The sequence below is a fragment of the Lissotriton helveticus genome, chromosome 4_1, assembly GCF_964261635.1.
Source record: "Lissotriton helveticus chromosome 4_1, aLisHel1.1, whole genome shotgun sequence".
Taxonomy (NCBI): domain Eukaryota; kingdom Metazoa; phylum Chordata; class Amphibia; order Caudata; family Salamandridae; genus Lissotriton; species Lissotriton helveticus.
Window position 1 is genome coordinate 1910144483 of NC_136063.1, and position 12269 is coordinate 1910156751.

The following is a 12269-nucleotide window of genomic DNA, read 5'->3' on the forward strand; positions in this document are numbered from 1 at the left end:
CAAACACATTTAGATTGTTTGGATCAAGTGAGGTATTTAGACTGCTAGAGTCGAACATTAAAAGACATACATAGTTCTAAGATTTTCTTACCTGATTTATTTAAAAAGAAATGTTTCACACTGTTTTTTGCAGGGATCACACCATTTTGTATGCTAGCGAACTGTACATGCCATGGGTGCCTCGCCTACGTCACAACCTTTATTTGACATGTTAAATACCATAATGACTGTGAATTTCCACATTAGATTTGCGGTGATATGCTTGAATTAGGACATATACACCGGTCATTGGTCACTGCACTACCAGTAGAGATGTCTCGGCATAAAGTTGCTGCTCGACCAAGCTCTTCACCCGGCCAGCAGATGGCGCTGCTTTACATCATATTGGAACCCGCTGACTAGGTTTCTCTAGCGATGGAGACCAATGCGCAATAGTTCGACCATACCAACCTTCATCATTTCAATAATAAACACTTTCACGGAAGAATTCATTAAAAAGTAAAAATATTACTTATTATTTTTTTACCTGGAAGCTATCTCCAATGCTCATGTAAGTACTGCTCAAGGGCACGTGTGGAGGATCTATAACTATGGGGAGGGACTGTACCGCCACATACTTACATAACTCGAGTGGCCCTGTCCATGCTTGGTTTTAATATTGCACAATCAGCCAAGGGAGAGATAGCATTTGTACATTTTTGCGACTGTTTTCATGTTCTGCTGTTTGGTTAATTTGGTGTTATCTGCGTTTGAAATTGCCGTTTTACATATATTTTTTTCAAGAGGGGATTGTATCAGCATTTTGCTATTTTTTTTTTGTGATGTACTACATACAACTGTTCCATGAGCCTAACCACCTATGTGCAATAATGATACAAAACAGTGAGGGTTGGAATGCTTGAATCAATCGCAGCCACTGTTAATTACCTGGGGCCACATCCCAATCCACTGTTATTTTGCACACCCTGCCACCTCAATTTGGACCCAACTGTATGCAAATAAAGTCTTGACTCTGCTCTAATAGGAACAGTCCAGCCCGAAAAACCTAGCCAGATCCTCCCACATGCAACCCAGGACTGATTTGCTCTAGTTATAGGTTCATCAGCAGGGTACAGCTTGGTTCCAGTGACAGAGTGTGCACAGGATTCATATCTGGTCATACCAGTCTCACTTAGGGCAACACAACAAAAATAAAAAACAGTGATTGGATGGAATGCTTAAGTTAATCTCAACCACCAGTAACCACTCTGGGCGACATCCCACTGCATTGCTACTACTCCCTAGTTATGGGCTCATCAGCTGGGCAAAACGGGTCCTGGGTTGCTAGAGCTCCAATTCAGGGAGGATCTGGCTTGGAAGTTCAGGCTGGACTGTTCCCATTGGAACAGGGTCGAGACTGATTTGCACATATGGCTTGGTCCAAACTGAGGTCACATGGTGAGCAAAATAGTGATGGATAGGGATGCGGCCCCTAATAATAACCAGTGGATGAGATTAATTTGAGAATTCCATCCATCGCTTTTTTCTATATCTTAACCATCAATGTACAGTGCAGCAGGGTTTGGACCCAGGGCCTAGTCTTTTACTGTGCACAGCAGGAGCTGGCCCCTGCGTCGAGCTCATAGACAGAGCCCACGCCCAACTCGCCACTTGTTACCAACCCCTACTGTGACCGCCCTGTGCTCCACAGAAGCGGCTGCTCCTCACGCTGCTCCCTGCCCTGCCCCGATAGTGGTATCGTTGCGCTTTACTGGAAAACTGCTCTTTACCTTTTGAGAACAACTGCGCTCTGATTACACTGCTCCTGCATTTATCTATGTGCCTGAATGCAATTGTATCGTAGCGCTTTACCATTGAGCTGCGCTTTCATCGTTTACTCGACTGTACTTTGCTGCCTTACCTGCGTGTGTAATTTGTGCCTGTGTGCTTAATTATTGCCTCTGCATAGCGTTTTGGGGTCACAGTATAGCCGTGTTTGGCTGTTGACTCGCTGCCATTTTGTTGTTGTTGATTGCGCCGCCCGGCCCTCCACCTAGATCCCGCCTCCCAGCTGCCCCTCCCTCCCACAGATCGATAAGGCTCTACTCTACAGAGCTAGCGCTGTGACCGCCCTGTGCTCCACAGAAGCGGCCGCTCCTCACGCTGCTCCCTGCCCTGCCCCGATAGTGGTATCGTTGAGCTTTACTGGAAAACTGCTCTTTACCTTTTGAGAACAACTGCGCTCCGATTACACTGCTCCTGCATTTATCTATGTGCCTGAATGCAATTGTATCGTAGCGCTTTACCATTGAGCTGCGCTTTCATCGTTTACTCGACTGTACTTTGCTGCCTTACCTGCGTGTGTAATTTGTGCCTGTGTGCTTAATTATTGCCTCTGCATAGCGTTTTGGGGTCACAGTATAGCCGTGTTTGGCTGTTGACTCGCTGCCGTTTTGTTGTTGTTGATTGCGCCTCCCAGCCCGGCCCTCCACCTAGATCCCGCCTCCCAGCTGCCCCTCCCTCACCCCACCCCCACCACTATCCACTTATGACAGATGCATTTGCGCGCAGCGGTCGCGCCCCATGCGCGCCGAAGGTGCGCCAAAGGTAAGCCCGTCTACGCCCGTCCGCGCCTGGACCGCGCCTAGCGCCAGACCCCCTGGCCCCCGCAACCTGCACTACTCCCACATAACGTATGACGCCGCCACCCTCCTAGCCCTTAACCCCGGACGCACACCACAATGCTACGAAGCTGCCCCAGGACGTAACCACGGTCCCTTCGCCTGCCACTCCTGCAAGTTCGCCTGCATCAAGACCCACACCAAATCCACCAACTCCAAACACAGCTCCGTCTCTAACAACCTGAAATGCATCCTGCTGAACACCCGCTCGATCCACAGACACGCCACTGAACTCTGAGACCTACTCGACACTGCTTCACCGGACATCGCCTTCCTTACAGAAACCTGGATGAACGCATCATCAGCACCCAACATCGCCATTGCCATCCCGGACGCTTACAAGATCATCCAAAAAGACCGCACCAACCAAACAGGAGGAGGCATCGCCATCGTCCATAAGAACACCATCAGAATCACGACCAGCTTCGACGATAACCTTACAACCGCCGAACACCTCCACTTCCAGATCCACACCGACCCCAGGACCACACTCAGAGGCACCCTCATCTACAGACCACCAGGACCCCGCACACAATTCAGCGAAGACATCACTGACTTCATCAGCCCACACGCCATCACCTCCGAGAACTCTCTACATTCCACTGGGAGACCTCAACTTCCACCTGGATAAGAAAAACGACATCAACACCACCACCCTTCTGGACAACCTAGCCAATCTCGGACTCAAACAACTCGTTGACACCCCCACCCATGTAGCCGGACATACGCTCGACCCAATCTTCACCTCCAGCAAGCACATCTCCTTCGATCACACCACAGCTCTCCATTGGATGGACCACAGATGTGTTCACTTCAGCTACAAAACTACCTCGACCCACAACCTATTCCGCGAAGAAACAGGAACAAAATCACCACCGACCAACTCCTCACATCGCTCAAACAAAACCCTCCCACCCTCTCATCGAACCCAAACCAAGCTGCCACCAAACTCAAACAATGGATCACTCACAGCGTTGACGAATTAGCACCCTTGAAAAACCACGAAACCAAACAGGGTAGCAAAAAGGCCCCCTGGTTCAACGATGACCTTAAGAAATCCAAGAAACTATGCCGTACTTTCGAGAAAACATGGAGAAGAAACCCAACCACTGACAACCTGACCACCATCAAAACAGCCACCCGCAAACACCACCAATTGATCCGATCCACCAAGAAATCAGCATTCAAGGATCGACTCGACAACAACGCCCATAACAGCAAGGAACTATTCAACATCGTCAAAGAATTTACCAACCCCACCGCAGCCTCAAACGACATCACTCCCTCCCAAGACCTCTGCGATTCGTTATCCTCCTTCTTCTACAACAAAATAGCCGACATACATAACAGCTTTGAGAACATTTCCAATGAACAGCCCACTCCTCCCACCTCCGAACCTAAACTGCCCTCTAACAACCTTAGCACCTGGAACCCAATCACCACTGAAGACACCATCCGCCTAATGAACTCCATCCATTCAGGCTCGCCAACCGACCCCTGTCCCCACCACATCTTCAACAAAGCAGACTCCATCATCGCACCCCATCTTCGTGATGTCATCAACTGCTCCTTCAACTCCGCTACCTTCCCAGAAAGCTGGAAACACGCCGAACTCAGCGCCCTCCTGAAGAAACCCACAGCAGACCCCTCTGAACTTAAGAACTATCGCCCCATCTCCCTCCTCCCATTCCCTGCCAAAGTCATTGAGAAAGCCGTCAATAGCCAGCTCGCCGCCTTCCTTGAATCCAACAACTCCCTCGACACCAAACAATCCGGCTTCCGAGCCAAACACAGCACCGAAACAGCCCTCATTGCAGCGACAGACGACATCCGAACGCTTCTGGACAACGGAGAAACAGTTGCCCTCATCCTACTCTACCTCTCCGCAGCCTTCGACACAGTCTGCCATAGCACCCTCATACAACGCCTCAGCAACATCGGCATACAAGGAAAAGCCTTGGACTGGATCATCTCGTTCCTCGCCGGAAGAACCCAGAGAGTCCGACTCCCCCCCCATTCAGATCAGAGGCCACCGAAGTCATCTGCGGAGTACCACAAGGATCATCTCTCAGTCCCACCCTCTTCAACGTTTACATGAGTCCCCTCGCATCCATCGCACGACAACACAACCTTAACATCATCTCTTATCCTGACGACACCCAGCTGATCCTCTCCCTCACCAAAGACCCTAACACCGCCAAAACCAATCTTCACGAAGGCATGAAATAAGTAGCCGAATGGATGAAAAACAGCCGCCTAAAACTCAACTCAGACAAAACGGAAGTCCTCATCCTAGGATCATCCCCCTCGGCCTGGGACGACTCATGGTGGCCATCGGCCCTGGGCAAGGCACCCATACCCACAGACCACGCATGTAACCTAGGCTTCATCCTAGACTCCTCCCTCTCAATGACCAGGCAAGCCAACGCCGTCTCATCCTCTTGCTTCAACGTACTTCGTATGCTCAAGAAAATCTTTCGTTGGATCCCCACCGAAACAAGAAAGACTGTCACCCACGCACTGGTCACTAGCCGACTGGACTATGGAAACACCCTCTACGCTGGAACCACAGCCAAATTACAGAAAAAACTCCAACGCATCCAAAACGCATCAGCCAGACTCATATTGGACATCCCTCGCCAAGCTCACATTACCGATCACCTGAAAGACCTCCACTGGCTTCCCGTCAACAAGAGAATAGCGTTCCGTCTCCTCACCCACGCACACAAGGCCCTTTACAAACTAGGACCCGAATGCCTCAACACACGACTGTCCTTCTACACACCCACCCACCAACTAAGATCCTCCAATCAAGCCCTCGCCGCAGTTCCGCGCATCCACAGATCTACCATGGGAGGAAGATCCTTCTCCTACTTGGCGGCCAAGACCTGGAATACTCTCCCCCCTCACCTCCGCCTTACACAGAACCACATCTCCTTTAGAAAGGAACTTAAAACCTGGCTATTCGATAAATAATGCACCCCCTCCCCCAAGCGCCTTGAGACCCTCTGGGTGAGTAGTGCGCTATACAAATTCCTGAACTTGAACTGTGCATGATCAGAGACCCTGCGCCTTCAGCTGTGCACAACAGAGTTAGCCAGGCCCTGTGCCCTACCCGCTGTAGGAGTGCAATCCCCAACAGCACAGGGCCTTGGTTTATCCAGAGCAGGGGGTTGGCCAAAGTGTCCAATCAGCTGTCTGTGGCCAACAAATATATTCATTAGCTGCGCAGAGAGTTCCAGAGTCCTGAAGAAACCCGTTTACCTATATAAGATTAGGTGCTGGTCAAAACATGATGGCAGTCCTATGTGGTTAGGTGAATCATTGCATTTTACCATCTACACCGGTTTCTTAATCATATCAAGGGTACCCATGAATAAAAAGGAAAAAAGTTTGGGTTTACCCGTAGTTATTTTTAAGAATGTTTCACCGGAACCCCTATGATTGGCCTGATATCAAATATAGTAAGAACTGCCTTAAAGGTTGAGACCACCAGAGTGGCACAGTCCTACTCTGGTGTGGTGAGGTCGCTGAGAATAAAGCATTCCAGGATAAGTTGTGGGTGAGGCGACCGCTTTAATTTCTTGTTTGAATCCTCTAGACTATTGTAGCACATTTTAGTAAAAGTGATTTGCAACTCAAGTACTTTTCGTGCTACATGCAGTTTGGTAAGAGGATGTGCCTGGGTATTTTCCTTCTGTCTCTTTCTTGGTGATAGGATAGCATACAATCACACTAGCAGGTTAGATTTTTTAACCTATTGTTACTGCCCACAGTTCTTTAAATTTGGGTTGTGACATTTTGACCACAGGGTACCACCAACACCTATGTTTATGGTTGCTCCTGGATACCGCCCACAACCAATGCACAGGATGAGGAATGTTACTTCTAGGTACAGCCCAAAGTTGCCACGGTGAGCTGGCCACTTCCTGGCACATGCCCTCACCACCAACAAGGTAGAGCGAGTCACTTCTGGGTACTGCCCACAATCATCCTTCAAGCTGGGGATATTCAGCACTGGACAAAGTTCACAACCTCAATTGGTACTTATCCCTAATGCGTACTGATTTATAGCAAACTTTCAGTGGTTTTACTGCTTACTGTAAATTAACTATATATTGGCTTATTCTGTAAGACTGTGCATGGAATATTGTTCATTTCATTGACAGACACTACAACTGAATGTACTGTGAGCTAGAATCCATCATGAATCTGACATACACAGCTGACTGTACGATCCTTTTTTCAAATGCTCTATTAATGTTATTTCAGCACACATACAGAACATGCTTGGCATGAGTCAGCATCAAAGTCTTGCTGAATACATTTGCTGCTACGGCTGTAGTGACTGTTGGCTACAAGTGTGCACTAAAAGTCTTGCATGACTATACTATTCAAGATAAAACATATAGCTTTCTTTTTTCCTATATATTTGTCTGTGCCCTACATTAGAAAACTAGCATTAGTTAAAGAAGAACACTATTGTCAGTTTATGTACGACACTTCTCTCTGTCGAAACACCCCACCCCCCATTCTCCATCCTGCTGGTCTGGACTGACCATGATGCAATTAAATTTCACTCTCAAGTGGGAAGGCTCCTTGATGCTAGGACCACAGCACGTAGGTTAATCAAGTCCTGGAGGCCTGTGCCCTTCTCACATCACATTTTCTCCCCACTCCCTGACTGATCAGAGGAATATGAACATGGCCTAGGAAGCTTTTGAGAGTTTGGTTATTCAAACCCTGGATAAGGTTGCCCCTACTAAATTGAGCAGTCCTAAACCAAAGACTCTTTTGAGTACCATGGTTTACAGACTCCTTAAAGAAGGGAAAAAACTGTGTAGGAAATTGGAATGTAAATGGAGGACCTCAAACACGATGGAACATAGAGCAATGGCTTCAAGAATGTATCATAACAATCTGAAAACAGCAAGGAAATCCCATATTGTAGATAGAATCAACGATGCAAGGAGAGGAGTTGGCCGAACGGCTAGGGCGGTCGACCTTGAATCTGGGGAACTGGGTTCGAGCCTCTGCAATGACGCTGAACATCCTGTGATTCTGGGCAAATCACTTAATCTCCCCGTGCCTAACAAAAAATGAATGTGTCCTCATGCAATGCAACTGGTGCTATGTAAAGCGCTCTGATACCCGATTCGGGTCAAGTACGCGCTATATAAAATTCTGTAAAGTAAAATAAAACTATGCAAAAGAAATGTTTAAGATTATCAAGGAATTCACCACATCCCCCAGCATGCACCAAACCTGTCTTAGCATCTCAGGCCCTGGCAAATGATCTTGCCAACTATTTTGGGGAAAAAATAGTCAGAATTTATATCACGTTTGCAAAAGACACCACACAAGAATTCAGGACTGCGCCTATCCCCTCGGAAACGGATTGCGCGTTTTTTCTGGAAGACTTTAATGGGGTGAATCAGGGCCACGTCAATGCACTGATAAACTGAGTTAAGTCTGCATCACCAGAGGATCCTGCACAACCGTATATCATGGCAACTTTGGCCCCAGCACTTCTCCCTTCTCTCAATGATCAATTCACTCTTTTCTTTTGCCAGGAACCATTACCGGTCAATCCTATTCTTAAAAAGCCCACAGTAAATCCCAAAGAATTAGAACATTTTAGACCTATTTCACTGCTCCGTTTCCTTGGAAAAGTTATGGAAACTAAGGTGAATACCCTAACAGCTTTTCTAGAAAGCCATGCTTTGCTCGATCCCTCCCAGTCAGGTTTTCTAGCTTCTTTTAGCACATAAATGGCACTAGTTGAGGTATTAGACAACATAAGACTTTCTTTGGATGATTGGCACTGAGCAATGCTGGTACTATTGGGTTTATCAGCAGCATTCGACACCAGCTCCTACTCAGTCCTAATTAAAAGACTGGGGCAGATAGGTTTCGGTGGGAAAGCTCTGGGATGGTTGAAATTTTCTGAGTGAGTGCACCCATACGGTGCAGTTAGAGTCCTACTGCTCTTGAACTATAGCCTTGGAAATGGGAGTGCCACAGGGATCCTCAGTGAGCCCCACTCTTTATAGTATCTATGTGGCCCCACAGGCACAAGTGTTCAAATCTTTTGGTTTCCAGGTCATATCTTATGCAGATGACACTCAACTGGTCATCACAATGGGACATAACCCGGACTCTACTAAAGAAAGATTCCGCGACTGCATGAATAAGATCGCCTCATGGATGTAGCTCAACTGTCTTCAAATGAATACCAGAAAAACAGGGATTTTGCTCTTTGGGAATGCCCATTCTGTGTGGTCTGAGGACAGGTGGCCACATGGTCTGGGTCCAGTTCCCACCCCAAAAGCAATAGTCAGAAAACTGGGAATCGTGGCACTTGAGAACCTCTCCATGAGGGAACATTTGAATGCCATTTCGGTCTCCTGCTTTGGAATCATGCACCCTCTCGGGAAAGTATTTCAGCGGCTACCACTTCAGTCAAGAAAATCCTTAGTCCAGCCGCTCATAATCAGCTGCCTGGATTATGGCAACGCGTTAATGGTCGCCATGAATGAAAGACTGTTCTCCAAGCTCCATGTGGTTCAAAATACCGCGGCACGGCTAATCTGTCATCTTCCACCTCGATCACTCTCCGAACTCATTCTCAAAACCCTTCATTGGCTGTCTATATAAAAAACACTGTTTAAACTTGTTTGGTCCAAAGTGTACCTTTCTATTTGCTGGGCAAACTGCAGTGATCTGCCCCGCCTCGGAGTCTCCGATCCAGCAATAAACTCCGGTTACATCCTCAGCGCATCTGCATTACCAGGTATGGGGGCTGTGCATTCTCATACTTAGCCCCCCAGCACTGGGATCAGCTCCTGCTACATCTATGTACTTGCATGCATTTTAAACAGTTTAAAACATCTCCTAAATCCTGGGTTTTTTAAAATCTTTCACCAGTTTTAAATATGTACTTGAATATCCCTGTCCCAGTACCTGTAGAGCAGTAACACTGCTAAGAGACCCTGCTCAGGGCGATACGTTGCACTTAATAAGGAAATCTAATAAATCTATAGTGAAACACTAGTATCAGAATATGTGGGACAATAGTAGGAGTTTACAAAGGACACTAGTTTGAGTGCAAGTATTATTTTAAGTGGAAAACTAGTGTTTATTTATGTAGGATACCAATAAGAGAATATGTAGTGGCAATTAGGAGGAGTATTTATAGGAGACTACTGTGTTAAGGTAGGTCACTAGTAGGAATTAAAGCAGGACATTAGTGTCCGTTTATGTAGGACACCAGTATATATTTATGTAAGGATACTAGGATGAATGTATGTAAGAAACTAGAATGGGTTAAATTAGGTCAATAGTGTAAATTTACGAAGGATACAATTAGTTTATTTAGGGGTACTAGGTTGTCTATATGTATGATGCTAGTAGGTGATGAAATAAGATGCTCGTATGGGTTAAAGTATGTATGTATCCGGTATTTGTAAAGCGCAAACTAATCACCCCTAGGGGTCTCAAGGTGCTGGGGGCCGTCGGGGAGGTGAACGGAGCTATTGCCCAGAGTCACAGGGTGCTGAGCTGAAAACTAGTTTAAAAGTAGGTCCCTAGTATGAGTTAAAGAAGGACACAAGTGTCTGTTCATGTAGGAGGCTAGTATACATTTATTTAGGGATGCTAGGATGATTGTCTGTACGGCGCTGGTATCGGTTAAAGGAGGACAATAGTGTAAGTTTATGTAGAATACTGTATTAGTTTATTTAGGGGTACTAGGCTATCTATATGTAGGATGCCAGTAGGTGATGAAATAAGCCACTAGTAAGGGTTAAGTAGGACACTAGTATGAGTTTATGTAAGGACACTAGGATGAGGATATGTGGGACACAAAGTAGGTTACTAGTAGGAGTTAAAGAAGGGCACTAGTATATGTTGAAGTGGGACACTACTGAGAGTAACAAGGATGCACGAAATAAACTCGCTGTATTACACAAATGCGCGTAGAAAGGAAATGCAATTCAACCCTTCAATGTACAAATATCAGCGTCCCATTTATGTTTTAGGAAAAAATGAACGCGCAGGCTAAATCTATTTCCGAACATGGGAAAGGCCGACACTAAAGCATTCCCAGCGCACACCCAGGTCCGTCGTTTGATCTCAAATCCTTGCCCAGGGGCAAGTAAACAAATCCGCAGGGCCCTGTTACTCAAGCCAGCGCTGAGATTTATGATTTCAGAAGTCAAAGTGCAAAACGCACGACCAAATTAAGCCTGGGAGAAAGGGCCCATCCAGGGCATAATCTTCAGCAGCAGCAGCAGCAGCCCCCTTTCCCCTCTCTCGGACGATGCAAGTTTTAAGCCGAGCGTGTATGTGTCTGCACAGGCCACTTTACAACCCCCTTTGCTTCTGCACCTCAGTGGGTGAGGCCGCAGGGCACTTACGCAGCTGCTCCTGGGCAGTGCTATACCCGACTTGCAGCAGCTGCATAGAATAGGCTGGGTTTGTGGGCCGCAGTGTCGTGCACTTGGTATAAGCGTTTCCAACACTAAAAGTTATCCCAATTCCAGTTAAATAGAGAGAGTAAAATCCCAATTCCAGTTAAATAGAAAGAGTAAAATGGTTCTGACTGTTTATTAACGACAAAGTGTGTATAGGATAAGAAGAAAAAAAACACTGGACCTTTTGAACTTCATACATTTTGCAAATTTACCGAAAGCGCTCAAATAGAACTGAGCACGCGCTTGGTATAGTCTCGTGGCAGCTCATTTGAAGGGGGGGGTTTCAATGTATGGCCGCGTGGAACAAAACAGCAATTGATGGCTCTTGAAATACTGACGTCAATAAATAGTACTAAATCAAATATAGAGTTTTAAGCATGTTAATAGTGTAACACATAACTTTTAATTATATTTTAGCGTTTTTAGGTATTCACGCACATATCTTTGTGATCCATGGCTAAACTGAGCACGTGATAATGTAAACGCACGCTCATATATGAAATTACCATGTGTCACTGTTTCGAAATAACAGCTGCGTGATATATATATATATATATATATATATATATATATATATATATATATATATATATATATATGTATATATTTATGTGCAAATATAACAATTGATGGACGGAATGGTGAACAGTGTCAAATATATATCAATAAGCCATGCAAAGGGTTATATAAAAGTTGTAGAATTATATTTTGTATTATTTTCTTTCCTGACAACCTTCCAACAGGCATCCTGCAGAAATAAACTAGACTGACTAATGCAGTTTCTCATAGTTGCACCAATTACACTTGATTTATTTGGGTGAAACAAGTTGGTGACTAATCTTCACAGTTTTGCATGGCAACGTTTTATTTTCTTAGGAGCTTTAAAAAGCACTACGCCTCATCAACATCAGTTTAGAGAGATGGAACCGAAATGGGATGAAGCAGAGCAATGAAAGTTCTGGAGAAAAGAGAGTTGGAGTCCAGCCAGATAATTAGGAGGGACCTAGATTTGTTTACAAAAACAGTTTTTTAGTTTACTTAAACAATGGTTTCGGTTTGCATTAGAGGGCGATGGCTGTGCCAAATACTGGTCAGTGGCATTCGAGATGGACCACTGATTCGTTACTATGCATTA

At 45.9% G+C, this 12269-nt stretch overlaps 1 protein-coding gene across 1 annotated transcript in view; it reads right to left on the reverse strand.

The window, feature by feature from the left end:
* The window catches only part of GPC4 (glypican 4), a 358875-nt gene that overhangs the window by 22128 nt on the left and 324478 nt on the right, over positions 1-12269 (reverse strand). The window lies entirely within an intron of this gene.